This window comes from Pteropus medius, unplaced genomic scaffold, assembly GCF_902729225.1.
Source record: "Pteropus medius unplaced genomic scaffold, Ma_sr-lr_union100, whole genome shotgun sequence".
In the NCBI taxonomy this organism is placed as follows: domain Eukaryota; kingdom Metazoa; phylum Chordata; class Mammalia; order Chiroptera; family Pteropodidae; genus Pteropus; species Pteropus medius.
The window spans coordinates 1308467-1328699 of NW_024354550.1; the positions used below are offsets into that span (position 1 = coordinate 1308467).

General features: G+C 35.5%; 1 long non-coding RNA gene across 1 annotated transcript; it reads right to left on the bottom strand.

Annotated features, from left to right (window-relative positions):
• Nucleotides 1-12298: 12298 nt before the first annotated feature.
• Nucleotides 12299-16867, bottom strand: LOC120596592 (uncharacterized). Its single transcript, XR_005651203.1, has 3 exons — nt 16613-16867; nt 15490-15557; nt 12299-12614 (listed from the first exon to the last, which is right to left on the bottom strand). It is a non-coding gene; the product is annotated as an uncharacterized LOC120596592 (long non-coding RNA).
• Between the last annotated feature and the right edge of the window lie 3366 nt (nt 16868-20233).

A 20233-nucleotide genomic window follows, 5' to 3' on the forward strand; every position in this document is an offset into this window, starting at 1 on the left:
GAACCTCTTGTACCTCTCCATCCCACTTAGCTATAAAACCACCTGCCTCCAGGGGAAAAGCAAAAATGGTTAAAATCTAGATGCTCTCAGGGAGGGGATGAATTGAAGCAGAAAAACATTATTTAAAATAACCTCTTATTTTAATATATTTGTATCAACTTATTGAGATATAATCTATACAATAAAATGCACCATTTAAAATAAAATTTGATGATTTTTGACAAATGTGCAGTCATGCAACTGCAACCACAGCCGAGATGAAGAACAGTTCTGCCACTTGGAAGAGTTCCCTCCAGTCCCTTTGCGGCTGAGTCCCACCTATTTCCTGCCCTAGTCTGTTTTTTTGACACTTCATATATCCCATTTCTTGAATTTTACATAAATGGAATCATGCAGAATTAATCTTCTGGGTCTGGCATCTTTCGCTCAGCAGTGTTTTTGGAGATTTGTACATGTTGCTCCATCACTAATTCCAACCACCTCAGCTTTCCCAGACTCCAGTCTCTGTCTTCTCACTTCAGTGACTGCTCTCTCCTATAAATTTTTGTATTAGACTTCCATCCCTGTGCAGTGGTCTGGGAATCATCTTTATGCAGAAAGCTAGGATGACCATGGGCTCATCTCGTTTATTTTCCTTCTGTCAGGGATCACAGTTCTGCATGGTTTTTTGCCCAGTGTTTGGAAAGAGTTGTTTCACCTATTTTGTCCAGTTTTCTACTTGTTTATGGCAGAAGGTTAGATCTGGCTTCAATTACTCCATTATTGCCTGAGGTAGAAATCCAATTTTTTTTTATTTTGAAAATTTATAAATTTATTCTAACTAAAACCTATATACGTTCATTATTCAAATTTATCAATTATCAAGGTAAATACATTCTGAGGATCTAATATACAGCATGGTTACTATTGTTAATGATACAGTATCATATACTTAAACATTTCTGAGAGTAGATATAAAATATTCTTACCACATGCACCCGCACAGTTAACTGTGTGCGATGATAGACATGTTAATTATCTTGATCTTGGTAATCATTCCACAATGTATATTTATATCAAGTCATCATGTTCTACACTTCAAATACAATTATATTTTTCAATTATTCCTCAATAAAGTTGGAAAAATAAATTAATTAACTGAATTAATCAATTATCAGATTGTGCCTTTCATTCTGTAGTAGGCTAAGTGGTGCCCTCCACCCCAGAAGATATGTCCATACCCTAATCCCTAGGATCTGTGATTAATATTGCCTTACAAATGGCAAAAGAGTGATTATAATGTGGCAAAAGATGTGATTAAGGATAAAAGATGTAAGTTAAGGAAATTGAGAGGAGGCACTTATCCTGAATTACCCAGGCAGACTCTAAATGCAATCACATATATCCTTATGTAAGAAAGAGATAAGGAGTTTTGACATAGAAGAGGAGGAGGCAATATGACCATGGAGGCAGAGATTGTAGGGATACAGCCACAAGCCATGGACTACCTGGAGTCAATGGAAGCTGGAAGGGGCAAGAAATTGATTCTCCCCTCCAGTCTTTAAAGGGAGTGCAGCTTTATCAACATTTTGACTTTGGACTTTGGCCCTCCAAACCTGATAAAGAACAAATTTCTGTTGTGTTAAGCCACCAAGTTTGTGGCAATTTGTTGTTGCAGCCACAGGAAACTAATGCATATTCCTTTTACTTCTTTTTCCTTGCTGAAGTATTTTGAAGCAAATCTCAGCTCAAATGTTATCATTTAACCTTTTCTTCTCTCCTCCCACCCCTATTTCCTGTAAATAGTTAACTCTAGAGGCTGCTTAGATTCGAGTTCCACATTATTGGCAAGAAGCTCCTATATGGTGCTCTGTGCCTCATACTTCACCACATTAGCAGCACACAGCATCTGATTGTTCCTTAATGCATTTAACCAGACCCAGTTTTCAAATAAATTATATGATCCCTGCCTAAAGACAATTTCCGAACTAATTTTAAACCTACATTTAAAATGTGTCTTCTAATCCAAGTATAAAAATAGCGTTTCAAATAATATTTGGTTGAGAAAACTATTCCTATTCACACTTACCAAAATTATCCCCAACTTTCTTGCTTCTAACTCCAAATTACTCAAAGCATGTCTCCAGCTATCATTGAGTAACTACTCATGCTGTAAGGCCCCCAGAATGATCAACGCATAAAATAGACAACTATCCATTAAATAGCTATCCATAAAATAGTAACTTCCATTTTCCAAGAGGCCTATAGTTTGCAATTTTCAAGTATAGAGCTTCACTTTTCCTCCTCAATGACATTGTAATGATACAATAGAGACTGCAGTTATTTTTTCTGGTCACTATCTCTCTCTTTGGCACTTTACTCTTGCTTCAAATCTCCCTGACCTCCTCCTGGAAACTCAAAAATGTGAGTTTCTTTCTCTATTCTTCACCTCAGAATGCTTCTCTGACAACCACCAAACTAACAGAGGGCTACAGGGCTCACAGTTTATTTTCTGGTCCAATACCTAAGGACCAGGTGTGATTATTTCAAAATAAAAATTCTTCTGTATTGTAAGGAAAGTATAGTGGACTAAGAGTCAAAGGATCTAGGTTCAAATAGTGGCTCTGGCTCTGTGTGGCTTAAACCTTTATCAGGGGGGACTTACCACATGATATAGGGTAGAGTTTCCCATCCTGTGTAGACATTTATCCAGCAAAAACATAATGATGATAATAATAACAATAATAATAATAATAATAATAATAATAATGAGTCATATAAAAAATTATTCAAATTTCAATAAACTCCCAATTTGTGTGATTAGGTCACCTCAATTTTGTGTCATTGTGCCTTTAACATCTCTGTTAACATTAGATATTCTCTTTTTCTTTTTAATTGTGCTAAAATACACATCATAAAATTTACCATGTTAATCATTTTTATGAGTATAGTTCAGTATATTCACATTGTTGTGCTACCATCACCACCATCCATCACAGAATTCTTTTCATTTTGAAAAAACTAAAACTCCATGACCATTAAACAGTAACTCCACATTCTCCCTTCCCCCCAGCCACCCTTCTGCTTTTTGTCTCTTTGAATTTTAGTACTCTAAGTATCTCACATAAGGTAGAATCATACAGTATTTGTCTTTCTGTGACTGCCTTCTCTCACTTAACATAATGTCCTCAAGGTCCATCCATATTGTAGCATGTACCAGAATTTTCTTCCTTTTTATGGCTGAATCATATGCCATCATGTGTATATTCAATATTTTGTTCATTCACTCATCCATCGATGGACACAGGGACCTTTCATCTATTGCAAATAATGCTGCTAGGGACGTGGGTGTAACATTGGCTATTTTCCCCTTTAAAGAGAGAGGCTCAGGCCTATCTTCAGTAGGCTCCTAAGCATTCCAGCTGAAATTTAATGACAGAACATTGTTTTATTGTTCATTGTATTTGTTTTTATGGTTTTATTTTTATGGCAAGTATATTAGCTTATGAGGGCTGCTATAACAAAAAAAAACCATAAACAAGGTGGCTCAAAAAACCAGGAATTTATTGCCTTCAGTTTTAGAGACGAAAAGTCCAAAATCAACGTGTTGGCAGAGCCATGCTGCCCCTGGGACTCTGGATGGAATCCTTCCTTGCCTCTTCCTAGCTTCTTGTGGTGACCAGCAATCTGACATCCTTTGGTTTGCAGCTGCATCACTACAATCACTCCCTGCCTCCATCATCACATGGCCATCTTCACATTGTCTTCTTTCTGTATGTGTCTCTGTCTGTGTCCAAATTTCCCCTTTTTATAAGGACACCAGTCAGACTGGATTAGGCTCCACTCTAATGACCCCATTTTAACTTGATTACCTCTGTAATGACCCTATTGCTAAATAATGTCATATTTTGGGATAATGGAGGTTAAAACCTCATTATATATTTTTGCAAAGTGCAACTTAACCCATAACAGCAAGAAAAACTGGTTTTCTATTTATCTAGTGATACACAGCAGTAGAATCAAAATTCCGTAGGGACTAGGTATCCATTACCAACTAAAAATGAACAAGCTATTCTTTAACAGGCAGAAATTGCACATGGTTCCTTTTCTCCTTGAATTTCCATCTTCTATTTTCTCTCCCCACAAAATTATAGCCTAATGCAGTGTTTCTCAACCTTGCCTGATTTTGCCCTATATGCAACTTTTGACGATAACTAGACAGATTTTTGGTTGTAATAATTTGGAAGGAATGGGCGCTGCAGGTATCTAGTTGGTAGAGGCCAGGAAGCTGCTAATTATCCTTAAGAACGCAGGAAAGCACTTCCCTAAACAACAACAGAGAATTAACTTGCCCCATAAAGGATTGTGGTTAAGAAACGTTCACCCTCTGTAATATATCCTTAAGCCTGAAAGTCTTAAAAACCCTATTCTACTTACTGCAATGAAAATACACTTAATATTTTATTAATAACAAAAATAAGAATCAAAATAAACTTTTGTATTAGACTGAATGTTTGTGTTCCCCCAAAATTCATATGTTGAAATCCTAATTCCCAATGAGTTGACATTAGGAGATGAAGCCCTTGGAAGTGATTGGGTTCATAAGAGTAGAGCCCTCATGAATAGAATTAGTGCTCTTATAAAAGAGACTACAGAGAGGTCCCTTACTCCTCCCACCATGTAAGGACAGCAAGAAACACAAAGGAGAAAGTTTTCACTAAACAGACTCTGCTAACAGCTTACTTTTAAACTTCCCAGCCCCCAAACTGTGAGAAATAAATTTCTGCTGTTTGTAAACCATCTGTGTCTAAGGTATTATTGTTATAGCAGCCAGAACAGACTAAGACAATTTTTATTACCCAAGACATAAAGTTCTAAATGTTAAATTTTTTCTCCTATATATATATATAACATGCTATTGAATAGTATACTTGAAACTTATTTGATTTTATTACTATCACCCCAATAATTTTTAATAAAAATTTTTCTCAATTAGTTGTCATTATAGCATTATAATTATACCAGTATACAATTGATCAAAAACCTAAATATATTCAAGGTCATGATAAATTTCAAACTTGAAAAGAAAAGCTGTACTGGAAACACATATCTTAATAAAATGAATATGGCTGATGTTTTTAAGGTAACTCATGTATCCATGGATGAAAATTACTTACTGGTTGAATGAGACAGATTTAGCATCTATTCTATTTCTATTTTTCGTTTTTATAGATGTCAGCTCTGAAAAACCTTGTCGACATAAGTACACGGGAATCCGAGTTTTGTTACAGCAATATCGATCTTTGAATTCATTTGAGTTCCATCCCAAAATCCACATAGTGATCTCTCCTCAGATATTATTTTTAGTAATCAATGAGCTTGAAAATTCAATTAGGTTTTTCTTTGATTTTGCCAAAATCAAAACTCGAGAAACTCCTCCCTCACAAAATGACTTGTTACGTGTCAATACCTAAGCTAATGTTTTAATTGTACATTTGTTTGGCCCCCAGTGATGTTTATCCCTCAGGGCAAGGCCACACAATAAAAATGGAATGGGAATAGGGGTTAAGGGAGGAGCGCGTTGGCAGGCAGACCTGTGTTGGAAAAGTTAGGAAGTTGAGGATCGGAAAATCAATTGCCTTAAAACTATCCTTGCCTGGTTCCCTTTGTAGTGTCTTCATTCCCTCCTTTGAAGATCACTGATAAAATTTCTTTTTACAATATGCTTATGTAAAAACCAAAAGCAAAAAGAAAGAGTCAATTTAAAAACATACCTTAACCAAAAAATAAAGCAGCGGTACGTGTGGCAAAATTTTAATGGTGGATAAATGACTAAAGTGTAGGGAATTCTGCCATCATGGATACAGCACAGGCTTTGACGTCAAACAAATACAAATTTGAATTCTAGAGACCTTGCACAAGTCACTTCACTGCTCTGGGCCTCAGTTTCCTTGTCTGTGAAACGGTAACAACACCTGCTTCACAGGTGTTTCTAAGGGCTGGATGAAATAATAGAAAAATGCATCTATAGACCATAAAAGAAAGTTATAAAGCCTTGTTGAAAGTGATAGAAGGGTGTTTCCTTTCCTCTCTCTCTTACCCAATATCAAATGAATTAATAGCAGACATTTCCATAAAGGAATATCATCCTCCCTTAGGCCCGAGTCCTGGGCTGAATAATCTAGATTCAAGAGTTTGATTCTTACATCAGAAGAAATCCACCCAAACATTAAATCTATAGCATCTTATTAACATTTATTTATTTCCTTGCTAAATATAACAAATGTGTCCTAAACCATAAAGTTTCAGCAAGCACTAAGGTTACTTCCTACCTCAGAAAGCTAGGAAATTGCGGGAGAAAAGTATCTCATATGTAAATGCACGCCTGGGAAGCGCAAACTTGGTCGTGTTACACATCCACTCCCGGATGACAACTACTCCATGCCAGGTGTCTTATCTCAAAATTGCCATGAAACTCTGAGGTTATTATTTGATGTTCATGGCATTATTATATACTTGTTATATACAAACTTGTTCCTCATGGAACTAAGGCTGAAACAAGAAAGTTATAAATGAAAAACAGTCTCATAGTTCAAAAGATTTGTGCAAATTAAAAGAGGAAAATTGTTGAACATGTTAACATAAAAATGAATGATTATACCCATCAGATTCTAGACAAATCAGCAGAGAGCTATCAAACAGGATATAATTAAGGATTTTTAGAGCATATAAATTAAGAATACATAAAGATCATAAAATATTTGTACTGTTTATGTGCTTCTTTCCTTTGTTACAGTGTTCTTATACAGAAATTGGATTTTTAAAATACTGTGCTATGAAACAACATATAGTAACAGACCTGATATTTTGCCTCATGTAAGATTTTTACCCCAACCAGTATTACAGCTATTCAGCTATGTGATAAAATAACCCCAAAATACAATTTTTATTTTAAGTTTATTTTTGTCATATTTTGTAACAAAATATAAAATGAAAGCATTTTATTTAATCTTAGTATACTTTGTTCTTAGTAAAATATGTTGATTTAATTTTTTGCCCTTATTATTCTTCCTGTTATAAAAATTTTTTAAATGCAATAAATTAAATTTATATAATTTCTTATGGTATTAATCTACTTAGGAGACATTGTTTAGCTGTCTCCTTTAATCCGAGCCCACATTATCTGTCTTGAGTTCTTGTGGCTATGCAGTCAAAATACATTCTAATTTTAAAAGTGCCTGAGGTTAATCATGTTTGATAAATATTAAATATTTAAAATCTGCTGATGTTCAAAAGAATTGGCTAAAAATATAATGACACAGAAAAATATTTATGATCCATTGTCTAGTGAAAAATTACAGCACAGCATTAATAATAATTCTGTTTTTTAAAGTCTATATGTATGGATATTAAGAAGTCAGAAAATCTCCAAATTGTTAACAATGATTACTTGGGAGTTTGGGATGAGAATGGGAGTGAGGTGTCAGAGGATTTCAAATTTTTATATATTTTTTATTGGATATATTTATAAAGTACAGACATTATTTTATAACTTATAGAGACTTTATTTTTAATGTACTACGATATTTATTTTTAGGTTGATTATGATAGTAACTTTTGAAAGTGCATTCTCTACCCCTCCAATGTGTTTAGAATTTGCCTGTTGGCCATGAAAGAATTTGAGAACATCTCCAATCTCTGCCCCAGACTCTCTGAGTCCAGGAGCTGCCTTCCTCCCCGCAGACCTGAATATTGTAGGCATACAAGGCTCATTCCTCTAGCAATTCTTGAGCATCTACTGTGTGCTAAAGGTGAAGTGCTGTACAGAACTCCAGAGTAAGCTTTTCAGAAGAGAATCTCAGTGACAGCTCACTCAAAATAAAGTTAATTTTATTTAGTCTAGAAATTGTTAGCTAATTCTTAGCTTTTTAGATTTTGGTATCAATTGCTTATTTCCCTGCCTTAGACTTGGTTTCTCTATAACACCGTTACTGCCCTGTAAAATAGTTATATTCTACAGACTCTCTAATTTCCATATTTCTGTGTTAAAGTGTCAACCAAACTTGTCTGATCACAAGAATCAGGTGATTGTTGAAAATAAGATTCCAAGGCTCCACCACAGACCTGTTTAGTTAGGATCTCTGAGGTACCTGTTAGTCACCCAGGTGATTCTTATGATCAGGTAAGTTTGAAAAACATTGCCTTAGTTAAAGGAGTCTTAAACATTTGTAACCAGACAAGTCCTAGAGATGCTCTAGGCCAGTGGCTCTAAACTTTAGCACTCATCAGAATTACCTGGAGCATTAGTTGAATCATAATTGCTGGGCTGTGCCCCTACTTTTTGATACAGTAAATTTTAAGTGAGATGGAAGAATTTGCCTTCCTAATAAATTCCTATGTCATGATGATGGTCTGAGGATGACACTTTGAGACCTGAACCAATGCTCTGGTCCAATTGCTTTCAATTTTTTTTGTTGTTGTTGTTACCACAAGCCACAACAGGAGAAACCGTTCACATCAGAGTCCAGTACTCACAGGATTTTTCTGTTTATCTGAAAAGTTTCACTGAACAATACTCAATTCTTACTATGAGCAATATACTCTGGTAGTTTTTCACTCTTTAAAAATCCACTAAATTGATTGCACAATCCAACAGTAGGTTACAACCAGTTATTTGAAAAAAAAAAAACACTAAATCTAGCCTAATCTTTGAAAAGAGTAGATCAGAAATCTTTACATTTTTAATTATAGGCCATTAAGAGTAAAGCATTTTTGAACATGCACTTGCAAAATATGTACATTTACAAATTATATACTTGTACTATCTTGATTCATATATCAAATATTAGTAAAGCTTAATATTTTTCTTTACATTTTAGATGGGAAAAAAAATGTAAGTGAAAGTTCTAACATTTCTTCCAGCTCCCAGTGGATCATCTTGGCACAGGCTCCAAGAGTGTATGCTCCACTTTCCAGACTCAGACAGCCAGAGACATTGAATGAGTAGCCCAAGGTCACACAGCTGTTTCCAATGAGGCAATTTTGTTCTTGTTTTAAAGCTCTTACAAGTAAGTAGGTACTTGTTAAATAACAAGACAGTGTTAGCTTTCTTTTTAGCTCCATTTTTTAAAAATCCCCAAATAGTATAGGAAGAAACGTGAATACCATTCCATTTTTGTCAAAAGACTACCAACTTTCATATGATGTAATTTCACAGAAGCCTCACATATGACAAATGTGGTGATTCACAGTACTTGTGAGAAGGGCTTTTCTAAAATATTGAGGCTGGTTCCAATACCCCTGCTACTTTCTAGTCACAATGACAAGCTGTGCCAGATAGTTTGCTAGACATTTCATCTGAACAGAGACCCTCACAAAGAAGTTCTGCCTAAAACTGGGATCTGGTTCCTAATTTCACTACATCCAGTTCCTAGTAAATAAAGAGAAGTGAGCTACAGACACAGGGCCATTTCCTCCTCTGTGGTGGCTGTGGGACTGAGACTTTTGGATCCTTCAAGAGGCAGGAAGCAGGGTCTGCTGTTACCGTATGTTCTCAAGAGAGAAATTCTGTCTTTGTTCCAATCATAGAACATCTTCACAAGGCTCTAATTAGGTTTGCAGGCACATGACCTGCTATGGCTCTCACACATAGAGACAATAGGTTTGATTGGCAATATATGGCCACTAGAGCTATTATAACTTCCAAATATTATGGAATTAAATCTCTAACTTAAAAAAAAAAAAAAAGACATAAGGCTACCTGATTGTTTCTGAATATTAAAAATCTCACCCCCAAAGACAGCACTTCTAAAATTATAAAGAGAGAATTTAAAAACTCAAGCAATTTCTTTACATGGAGTGGGAAATCTTTCACATTTGGTGGAAAAAGAACTCTTTATTTTAAAATTAAACTTTGAAGTTTGCAAATAAAAGCAGACCCAATTCCTAGTTCAGAAAAGTGATCCTTGGAGGTTAATCGGCCTTTGAAAGAGTACTATGGGATTGCTGACCCAGACACCCTCGGTGCACAGGGCCAAGAAGAAGGATCAAAACGTGCTGGGTCCAAGATACAATGGCCTTGGCGGCTCACTCTCCATTTTTCCCTCTTGCCCTCCAGCTCAGCCTTTGCTGCTCTCCTGGCGTTTCACTCTCTCTGTAGGCCAGTCTGTGTCCGCTTTCCTTTTTTCTTTTCTTTGTTTTTTGCTGTTTTTTGTTTTTGTTTGTTTGTTTGTTGTCTGCTGTTTTTCTCTACTTCATCTCACTCGTCTTTTAACTGGCCATAAGGTAGCATGGGACTATATATACTTCTGTTAAACTTAAATACGTAGGTTTCCCAATTTTAATTTTAAAAGTCATTGATTTGAACACGTGGTTCTCTTCAAAAAATTGTATTTGTTTTGAATTTGCATGTGTCTTTGATCTATGAGATTTTATTTCCTAGGCGATGAGTATCTCACTCACAAAAGAAAAAAATTCTCTGCGTACCTGATTTAGCTTAAGGAATTGCTCAAGTTCAGTATAAAGCAGAAGACATATAGGTAATATTTTAATTAATTAGTTTTGTTTGATCTCCACCTGGTGGTTGGAAATCAGAACACAAGCCCTTAATGGAACAAAAAAATATTCATTTCAGTTCCTCTCCACAAACAGAATCCACAAATAATGAAGATTGACTGTGTTTTTTTAATGTCAGTCTCCCTGCTAAATTTTAAGCTACATGAAGGCAGGAACTGTGGATCTGCTTGTTCACAGCTATTTCTTCAGAGCACAGTGCCTTACCTATAGTAAACACTCAATAAATATATCATGAACAAATAAGTGCAAGGCACTTTACATAGTTTCATTTCCAATGTCTTTCCTTGCCCTCTGATTGTTTTTGTTCTTTTAATATACCATAATTATACTTTTCATATATTCTTTTTTTCATATTTTAATGTTGCAGAGAAATCAAAATGAGTCATACAACCCAATGATGTTCTGTGTTCACTCTCAACCAGGCAGCAGCTGTGACATAGTTGCCATTGCCTGTGCATTCATGAATTTGGTCATGGCTGTCCATATCACCTTCTCTTCTGTTGAGTTGTATGCATTGTCCTAATTGGATGTGTTAAAGGCCCTTATGCCCTTTAAAATGTCTTCAAAATGTTTACACTATGATTCAATATTGAAGCAAAAGTTCATTGTATACAAAGAAAGGTCTAATAGCGAAGGTGTGGGACTTGATATTTGTAAAGCAAATATTTATTGTTGAAGGAATTACTGCAACCCAATGTTTTCTTAAAAAGCAACAAGCAAGCGCTTTAGAATACCTAAAAAGAAAGATACCCATGAGTAGATGAAGAGGTATTACATTTTTGTTAAGGAGATGTATGTAAATGATTGCCTGTCACTTTTCTACTCAACAAGTGGTGTTCAACTGGCAGCATCAGCATTATCTGGGAACTTATTAGAAATGCAGAATTTTAGCCCCACCCTACTTAATCAAAATCTACATTTTAACAAGACTCCCAAGTGATTCACATGCCCAGTTGAGTTTGAGAAACACTGGCATGTCACATGCCAAGAAATGCATCTGAATGAAGTTGGCGATTTTGCCAAATCCTCAAAATAGATGAAATTGTCAAAGTAATGAGTGATTAATGTGACCAATTATTTCATAAGGACTTCATAGCTTAATAGGCAGCATTCTATTTGTTCTTCATGATACAAGCATACCTTGGAGATATTGCAGGTTTGGAGCCAGACCATCACAATAAAGCAAGTCATAATCTTTTTGCTGGTAAAGGGTCTTGCCTTCAATTTGCAAAAAAAACGTAACATCTATGAAGTGCAATAAAGTGAAGTACAATTAATGAGGTATGCCTTTTACATAAAATAATGGTTCTCTCTACCAATCAGTGACATCTTAGATTTTATAAAATGCACTAGTATTGGTTCAAGACCTTTTTTTGTTCTAAATTATTATGGTCACAGGTGTGGAGACCCAAGAGAAGCTAATTTGTCACAATTCGCAGTCTTTCAAGCAGCAAACTCTCAAATCAATAATGTTTTTCAGTTTCAACTCTTGGAAAAGCCCAAATTAAAGCATCAGTGGAGCAGAGAGAGAGAGACAAAAGGCTCTTCTTTAGGAAGAAGAAAAGCAATGAGCCACATCTTCACAGGTGATCAAAGCACATGAAAGAAATGCAACTAAGACTAAAAATTGAAGGTGGGGGTTCTAAAGAATGGAAGGTAGAAGAGAAAAAATATGCAAGAACATTTCTCATTTTGAGAGGTGAATTATCCATAAATTTTTCTATTAAAAATTTTTATGATATTCCTTCATTCTTCATCATTCTGGTTTACAACGGGGGACAGTACATAAAAAAATGAATGGAATTGGTGGGAAATGCACCGATTGGCCTTATATTAACAATGATTGTTTTTCTTAAGCACTTCTGAGTTTTGGTAGGAAAAATATACACATTTTAAGCTGTCAGATATTATAGCTTATTATAATATATTATTGATGTTATAGAGGTTAATTTAAACCCATGAGCTCTGAAACTGACTACCAAGGTTCATAGTCCAGCACCAGCACTTACAGTGTGACTTTGAGAAAATTAGTTAACTTCTCTGTGACTCAGTTTCCTCATCTGAAAATAGAAAAAACGAAAGTTGTTGAAAAGACAAAATGAGTACTTAGAATAGTGTATTTGCATACAAGTGGCCAATAATATAAGATGTGACTCTTTCTAATATTAATATTGTTACCCTTGAGCATGAATCCTCAAAGTGTAGACCCTACACCAGCAGCATTAGTATCACCTAGGAATTTGTTAGAAATTTTCTGAACCCAATCTGGAACTACTCAATCAGAAATTTTGAGAGTCATACCTGGCAATAATTTGTTTCAACATGCCTTCAGGTGATTCTGATGCAGTCTCAAGTTTGAGAATGCCTACCATTGGGAATAGCCCTTTAGTTGTGGTTAGGTTCCCTGCTCTTTAGCTTCCTGCTGTTTAGGTCTTTCGCATTGGAAAGAGCCAGTGGAGGCACCAAGTCCACTTATAATCTTGTGCAGGCCCACTCGGAGACTGGCAACACTACTTAAACTGAAATGAGCAAGTGATTGAAAAGCAGGTTGTAGTAAGGATCAGGCTACACGAAAAAGAGAAACCAAGTGAACAGGAAACTAAAGTCCTAGACAAAGTACTTAAAGCACATCTAGAGGAGGAGCTTGGACGGCAAGATTATAATAATAACGTGTGAACTCAGGCACCAGCTGCAGTTAAGAACAAGGAGGCAAAATGACCTAGAGAAAAGATGAAATGGCCAGAGATGTCAAGGCAGCTGAGTTGAGAAATACAACACTTCTCCAGTGCGCAATGAGACACCAAGCCCCATTGTGAATTTTGTCTAGTTATTCCTTGGAGATAGGTGCCTTGAAAATCTAGGTTACTGACAGTCACAGCATTGAAAAGTTCCAAGGTCTGCCACTAATTACTGAGGCTGGGGCTGAATTCCCTCCTGGAACTTTGGAGGTAGTTTTCTTTGTTGTTTGACCAGAAAGGTCTAGGCACTGGCTGCCATTTTATTTTCGATACACTAGATTTTTATTTGCACCCCTTGGCAATGATAAAGGATGCAAACTAGAGGTGCTTTAAAGAGGCAAAGTACTGTTTACTGATCTTTAGATATAGCTGAGGAGTAGATTAGAAACTCAAGATCATGTGTCTAAATGCTGCTTTTTTATTTTTTGTAGTCCTGGAGATAATTTTGCTTTGTAATATATCAATTTCACTAAAAACTGTTGAGGAGACACTCCCCTCCCCTTTTCTCTCTTCCCTTCCCATTGCCCTCAGGCCAGGAATAACCCTCTCTCCTTATCAGCTGTTAGATCTGGAGATTTCACTGTCCTATGCAGGGCATTGAACTGATTAAAATATAAATCCTCACAGGACTTTTAAGACGCTTCTCTGATTAAACTGATCACACAACACTACAAACATGTAGTGTTACATAAAATCTCTACTAGAAGGAAATAGCACCTCTGATAAGTGGCTATATTTGATGCTGCCATCTTTACTCTGTTCTCAGCTGAATTGTCCCAAATTAGCCAAGTGATTTATATTTAAACAGTAAGAAAGAAAAACTGGAGACTGTACAAGGAGGGTAAAACAAGTGATCAGAGGGTCACAAAGTCTAACACAATGTATTAGGAAAGACTTTCTTCTAAGATTATATAGCTGCTTAGACTAAGTACACAAATACCGTGAAGTGATCCATTATCCCTATTTTATTTACTTTTCTTTTAAATATATATTGTCCTCAAATCACAAAAATATTCCTTATAGCAAAAATAATCCAGAGTCAAAAGGAAGAAGCAACCCAAGTAGTCTATCAATGGATAAATAAGGTGTAGCATATTCATCCAATGTAATATTACTCTACCTTAAAAAGGAAGGAAATTCTGACACATGCTACAATGTGAATGATCCTTGAAAACATTGTGAAAAAAAGTCAGTCACAAAAGACATGTGCTATATTATTCCACTTACATGAATTTAAATTTGTATCTACATTTGTCACATTCATAGAAACAGAAAATAGAATGGTGGTTGCCAGGGAGTGGGAGATGTGGGAATGGGAAGTTATTGGTCTATAGGTATAGAGTTTCAGTTTTGCAAGTTGTTAAAGTAGTAAAGCTCTGTTCCACAACAATGTGAATATATTTAACACTACTAAACTATACACTTAAAAATAATTAAGATTGTAAATTAATATGTTTTTACTACAATAAAAAGAAAATCGGTTTCCTCTTTCAAAAAAAATGGCTAAGGTGGTAAATTATGTTACATGTGTTTTATCACAGTTAAAAATAAAAAATAAATGTAAGAAAATAATAGAAATACTCCAAAAAGCCAAAATGTCACATAAGAACCCTATATTTTTTTCTTTATACTTGGATTCAAAAACGGTCCTTCGGACCGTTTTGGATTCAAAAACGGTCCTTCGGACAGTGACATAACAATGTTTTTATTTTTGCTGAGAAAAAAACCGAAGTCCAGAAAGAGCCCCAAAATATAACTTGTAAATGCTGAACTAAATAATGCTCTTTCAACAGGAAAAGAGACAAGTTTTAAAAGGAAAAGCTCCTCGTCAATCCTGGGACACCATTGCTGCCCTGTAGCTGGGGAGAGACTGTGCTCTGACACCTTGAATACAGCTAATACGTGGAAGTGTGTGCAAGAATATCCACTAGAAGTGGTGAGCAGCCGCTGCCTGCTAGGTCTGAGAAAGGGACAGGAAGGGATGAGCTTAAATTTCTTCAGAGAGATGTGGGGCGAATGTTTGCAAGAAATTTCTGTCTGCAAAAATAACAACTGGAGTTTTCTGAAGGGAGATGGTGGAATTCTCAGGAATAGAGCTTTTCTGGAATGTTGTTAATACAATCTTGTGTCAGGTCCAGAGGATGAAAGGTAAAAATCTCATCAGGTCCTCTTTTGAACTCCATGATTCTTTTCTTACCTCAGATTCTTAATATTCTCAGGAATTTAAACTCAGATCATCAGGAACTCCTGTGGTTACCAGTTCACCTGATAACAAAGAAGAAGAGATAAACTCATGGTCATGAAAAACTACCAGTGTGTGTGTATGTAATCACAGGCGTGGAGCCAGAATTGAGACTAACTAGAGTAGAGGTGAGTATAATTTCCCCATTTTGACTTTAGGTTTTACATATATCCGTAGTTTCCAAAAATACTGCAATGAACAAATATGACCACTTCAATTAAGGGGGGAAAAAAAACTCTTTCCAAATCTGTAGCAATGGCCCCTGTGAAAGCTGATGTAAAGTCACAGACTGTTGGATATTCTGTCCATTTTCAAAATGTATTTTAACACAATATTAAAGAAGAACAAAGCTAAATCTCTCTTTCACACCATGCATAAAATTTTTGTTGCATTAAAGAATAAAAGTTTAAAAACACACACAGAGAAGAATACAGATGGTGGGGTTATGACCCAATAAACCCATTGTAAGTTGAAAATATCATAAGTCGAAATGCATTTCATACACTTAACCTACCAAACATCATAGTTTACCCTAGCCTACCTCAAACACGGTCAGAACACAACATCCAAAAAACACTGGCGACATGATGCACTGCAGAGTATGGGTTGTCACCCTCATCATCACGTGCCTGACTGGGGGCTGCAGCTCACTGCCGCTGCCTAGCATTGTAAAAAAGTAGCACACCACATATCACTAACTAGGAAAAGATCAAAATTCAAAATCTGAAGTATGATTTCTACTGAATTCATATTGTTTCCACATCATCATAAAGTTGGAAAATCATAAGTCAGGACCATCTGTTACATGATGCTTATCGATGAGGATGTGTTCTGAGAAATGTATTGTTAAGTAATTTTGTTGCTGTGCAAACATCATAGTATACTTGCAAAAACCTAGATGGTATAGCTTACTACACACCTAGGCTATATGGTATACCCTTTTGCTCTCAGGCTAAATGCCTGCATAGTGTGTTATTGACTGAATAATGAAGGTAATTGTGTACCTAAACATAGAAAAAGTACGGTAAAAATAGGATTTAAGAGATTTAAAAATAGTACATGTACATAGGGAGCTTACCGTGAATGGAGCTTGTAGGACTGGAAGTTGCTCTGGGCGAGTCACTGAGTGAGCGGTGAGTGAATATGAATGCCTAAGACATTACTGTACTCTATTGTAGACTCTGCAATCTCTGTACATTATAGGTTACAATAAATTTATAAAACACAAGATTAAATCAAGCACAAGAAAAATAATGCAGTCACGAGATGCAATAAACATGAGACATGAGGCTGCTGCCGGCATAACACTGCATACTGTTTTACAGCCAACTTTTTTTTAGTAGAAAGAGTACACTCTAAAATAATGATAAAAAGTACAGTATATTAAATATATAAACCAGTAACACAGTCGTTTACTATAATTACATGCTATACTTTTATACAGCTGGCAGTGTTGTAGGTTTTGTTTATACCAGCATCACCACACACATGTGAGTAATGCATTGTGCTAACACATTAAGATGGCTATAAGTTCCTATTAGGCAATAGGAATGTCTCAGTACCATCATAATCTTATGAGACTACTGTTGTATTTGCAGGCTACTGTTGGTCAAAATGTCGTTATGAGCACATGATTGTATTTGTATACCTCTACCAGAAAAAGGCCTTTCTTAGACATGGCATCAATGCCAGAAACCATAAGGAAACAACAGGCAGATCTACATCCACAGAATTAAAAACCACCAAGATAAACAGCAATTCTAGAAAAACGTTATTAAAAAAATAAAAGTATTATAGATAAAGGGACAATATATTTATTAATAAAGAGGGCTTAAACCCAATTAAAAAATCAAATATCTTATTTTTTAAAGGCAAAGTACATGAAAAGAAAAATCACACAAGAGACATGACCAATAAAGCTATAAAAATTTGTTTTACATCAACAATAGTAAAAAAAACAGAAAATAAAAATGTTATTTTCATATTATGTTGGCAAATATGAAAACCCTCCTCTTCCACCCCACAAACAAGATTTCTACCAAAACTGACATGAGAGTGATGAATCAGGGCAATTACTCTATAGCCATAGTACTAGGCATGCAGGGAGACCAGGGGGGTAGCTATTTTTGATGGCAAAGGTGAGGAAGGGATTCTCTCTGCATGTGATTTAATAAAGCACCATCCCATAGAGCAATTAAAATCCTTATATAATGTTGTTGGGAGTGTTAATTGATACAAGCACTTTGGAAAATTGTTTGACAGTGTCTATTAAAGCTAAATGTATACATACCCTATGACTCATCATTTCTACTTTTTGGTATACACACAACAGAAATGAGTGCTTAATGTGTACCCAAGTTCGGCAAAGTAATGTATAAGAATGCTCATAACTTCGACAGCCCTTCATGATAGAAACACTCAACAAACTAAAAATAAGTGAACTTCCTCAATCAGAAAAGGACATTGTGTTGCTGCAGATTCGAGGTTCCGAGGTAAGGGGTACGAGGCTCGGGCAGCTGGAAGAAAATGCAGGGAGCCCTAGGCGACTGCAACATAGCTCTTTATTCTAGTAAGGGCACAGCCAACTGCGCAGGGCGGCAGCGCCTTTTATACACAAGTTAAATAGTGGCACATTGCCGGATAATGGAACCTGTGCGTGCGAACTGGGCACGTGGTTACATAAGGAGAGAAGTGCTGAGTCACTTCCACCAGGAAGTTAGCTGCTAAGGGTGTTGGGAGGGAGCCTGACTACAGCCATCTTTCCTTCTCCTCACAGACATCTACAAAAAATCCACAGATAATATCATTCTTAATGGTGAAAAATGGAAGGCTTTTCTCCTAAGATCAGGAACAAGACAAAGATGTCCAGTCTCACCACTTCCATTCAACACTATACTGACAGTTCTAGCCAGAGCAGCTAAGCAAGAAAATAAAAGGTGTGCAGATTGGAAATAAGTAAAACTACCTCTATTTGCAGATGGCATGATCTTGTATGTGGAAAATCTTAAGGACTCCACTAAAAAACTATTAGAACTAATAAACGAGTTCAGCAAGGTTTCAGGATACAAAAATCAGTATGTGAAAATTAATTGTATTTCTATATAGTTGCATCAAAAAAATAAAATTCTTAGGAATAAATTTAACAAAATGTAAAATTGATACTTTGCAAACTACGAAACGCTGTTGAAAGAAATTAAAGATCTAATTTGGAAAGATGTCCCGTTTTTATGCATTAGAAGACTTACTATTGTTAAAATGGCAATGTTCCCCAAATTGATCTATAGATTCAACGCAATCACTATCAAAATACAAAGTGACTTTTTTGCAAAAGTTGAAAAATTCATATGGAATTGCAAGGGACCCAGAAATGCCAAAACTGTCTTGAAAAAGAGCAACGTTGGACAACTCAAACTTTTTTATTTCAAAATTTACAACAAAGCTACAGTAATCAGGACAGCATGGTGCTAGAATAGGCTAGATGTATAGATCAGTGGAATAGAATTGAAAGTTCATAAATAAATCCTCACAATTACAGTCAATTGATTTTGACAAGAGTGTCAAAACAATAGTCTTCAATAAACAATACAGGGACAAGTGGATATCTACATGCAAAGAAATGAAGTCTGACCTCTACCTTACAACATTTATAAATATTAACTAAAAAATGGATCAACGATCTAAATATAAGAGCTAAAATTAAAACACTTGGAAGAAAATATAGGCATAAATCCTTCTGACTTTGGTTTCTTAGATATGACACCAAAAGCTCAAGTAACAAAAGAAAAATAGAAAAAGTAGATATCATCAAAATTGAAAACTTTTATGCTTCAAAGGACACTAAAAATAAAGGGACAAAATTTTGGCAAATAACATATCTGCTAAGGGACTTATACATAGAATATTAAGGAATTATTACAACTCAATAATAAAAAGGTAAACAATAATTTTTAAAAATAGGTAAATGATCTGAATAGACATTTCTCCAAAGAAGATATACAGATGACCAACCAGCATATGAGAAGATATGCTCAGCATTATTAGCCATCGGGAAAATGTAAGTTAAATCCAGAACAAGGAACCATTCCACATCCACTAGGAAGGCTAGAATCAAAAAGACAAGTAATAACAAGTGTTGGTGAAGATATGGAGAAATTGGAATCCCGCTACACTGCTGGTGGGAATGTAAAGGAATAACAACTGCTTTGGAAAACAGTCTGTCAATTATTCAAACAGGTAAACATAGAGTTACTATATAATCCAGGAATTCCATCCCTAGGTATAAACCCAAGAGAAATGAAAACATACGTCAATTCTTCACACAAAAACTTGTACATAAATGTTTACTGCAGCATTCATATTGACCAAAAGGTGGAAACAACCCAAACGTCCATAGACTGATGAATGGATAATTAAAATGTAGTATGTCCATATAATGGAATATTTTTTGGCAATAAAAAGAAGTGAAGTATTGATATATGCTACAAAATGGACGAATCTTGAAAACATGCTAAGTGAAAGAAGCCAGTCACAAAGTACCACATATTGTGTGATTTCATTTACATGAAATGTTCAAAATAGGCAAATCTATAGAGACAGAAAGTAAATTAGTGATTTCCTAGGGCTAGTGGAATGTGGTTATTGGGAGCTACAGCTATAAGAGGTCAGGTTTTCTTTTTGGAATAATGAAAATGTTCTAAAT